Consider the following 2,500-nt stretch of genomic DNA (forward strand, 5'->3'; position numbering starts at 1 on the left):
GCCTCTCTCGCTTGGGATGCACGATCGGCAAAAGTCCCTCTCGGAGCTGTGGAAGTTCGGTCTCAGCCGGAGTGCGCAACTTCCAGACGAGAGGGACCACATGCCAAGTCGCCTACCCAAGTCGGGGAACCAGAGAAACAACTGCTTTCTATCGGGGTAGAGAGACGACACTCTCTCAAGTACATTCTGCCAGAGGTGCGCATTCCTATGTATTTGCATTGCGGGACAACGTCCCCACTTTAAGGGGACGAAGTCGGAACTGTACCCGGCCTCAAGTCACTGTAGGGCGGATGCGGCACCTAGAAAATTCCTCATTCCGGTTCTTTTTCACTTAGTCGTTTTTTTTTTTGGCAAGAATGTACCCCAGGATGGCCAAAAAGCCAAAGCCAGGGACTGAGAACCATCGAGCATGCTCTGAGGGGACATAGTCAGAGGGGGCGTCCGCCTTCCAGAGCCCTCCTTCCCACGAGGACTCCAGATTTGCCCCCCCCCCCCTGACAACAGCCATCGCCTCCAGAGAACCAGGGACCACCGAGGGAGGGTCTGGTCGAAGCTCAGGTACCCAGGATAGCTTCTCCGGCTTGGGCATGGACCGCCAGACAAAGCCGCGGACCATGAACCATCCAGCCTGCTCTGAGGGGACATAGTCAGAGGGGGCGTCCGCCTTCCAGAGCCCTCCTTCCCACGAGGACTCCAGATTTGCCCCCCTGACAGCCATCACCTCCAGAGAACCAGGGACCGCCGAGGGAGGGTCTGGTCAAAGCTCACGTACCCCAGGACAGCTTCTCCGGCTTGGGCACAGACCGCCAGACAAAGCCGCGGACCATGAACCATCCAGCCGGCTCTGAGGGGACATGGTCAGAAGGGGCGTCCGCCTTCTAGAGCCCAAACTCGGCCACGGACTCCAGATTTGCCCCCCTGAATGCCATCACCCTTCAGAAGACCAGGGACCACCGAGGGAGGGTCTGGTCAGGCTCAGGTACCCCAGGATCGCCTCTCTCACTTGGGACGCACGACCAGCAAAAGTCCCTCCTGGAGCCGTGGAAGTTCAGTCTCGGCCGTATTTTGCAACTTCCACGACAAGAGGGACCACCTTCTAAGTCGCCTACCCGAGCCAGAGAACCATAGGAACAACCGCCATACATCGGGGTAGAGAGAGCCCACTCTCTCCTATATTCTCCCGCAGGTGCGCATTACTATGTATTTGCATTGCGGGACAATGTACTTCAATGAGCGGGACAAAGTCGGAAATGTATCCGACCTCCTGGAACTGTGCGGCTGCTACAGCAGTCAGAAATTCCCCATTCCGGTTCTTTTTCACTTGGATTTTTTTTTTTGCAATTTTTTGCCTAAAACGTATTCCTCCAACATGTACTAGCTCATGACACTTGAAATTTTTGAGCCAATTGATAATAACAGCTTTTTAGAGCTCAAAAACAAAAAAAATTTGAGCGAACAAAAAATGTTCGAAAATGACCTCAGCTCCTGGAACTGTTTTCGGTACACCTCCAGAGAGGCTCCCCTGCCTGGAAGTCTGTCACTGCTCAGCTCGAAATTTTTCTAAGTCCCAAAATTCGGTTTTTCATCCAAAATTCAACTTTCTGCCCAGGATCCACAAACTTTAAACCCAGTTGGGGGACCCTCCCTGGGGGCCCTACAACATACTGAAGCCCCCCTGTGGTGGAAGTAGGGGAATTTACTTATTTTTACACAAAATCACAAAATTCCATTTTTTGTTCGCAAAACACTTTTTTGTCCTCGAGAAACTTTTTTGTCCTCAAAACACTTTTTTGTCCTCGAGAAACTTTTTTGTCCTCAAGAAACTTTTTTGTCCTCAAAACACTTTTTTGTCCTCAAAACTCAATTTCTTCCATAATTCGACTTTCCCCCAAAAAACCACACATTCTACCCTCATGGGAGGCACTCTCCCTCGGGTCCCCACATCATATTGACGCCCCAGAGCGGTGGGAGAAGGGGAAATCTGATTTTTGCACAAAAATCCAAAAATCGCTCTAAGTCCAAAAATCCTGAAAATTTTTCTAAGTCCCAACGGTACTTTCTGAAAAGTGTACCCAGGCCCCTGGAAGCCTCCTAGGTACACCTCCTGAGACTCCCCCCTTCCTGGAAGTCTGACACATCTCGAAATTTTTCTAAGTCCCAAAAACTGGTTTTTGCTCCATAATTCGACTTTCCCCCCAAAAGCCACACATTCTACCCTCATGGGAGGCACTCTCCCTCGGGTCCCCACATCATATTGACGCCCCAGAGCGGTGGGAGAAGGGGAAATTCGATTTTTGATCAAAAATCCAAAAATCGCTCTAAGTCCAAAAATCCTGAAAATTTTTCTAAGTCCCAACGGTACTTTCTGAAAAGTGTACCCAGGCCCCTGGAAGCCTCCTAGGTACACCTCCCGAGGCGCCCCCTTCCTGGAAGTCTGTCACATCTCGAAATTTTTCTAAGTCCCAAAAACTGGTTTTTGCTCCATAATTCGACTTTCCCC

The sequence above is a fragment of the Dendrobates tinctorius genome, unplaced genomic scaffold (assembly GCF_039654945.1).
Source record: "Dendrobates tinctorius isolate UK_male_01 unplaced genomic scaffold, ASM3965494v1 ptg000637l, whole genome shotgun sequence".
NCBI lineage: Eukaryota > Metazoa > Chordata > Amphibia > Anura > Dendrobatidae > Dendrobates > Dendrobates tinctorius.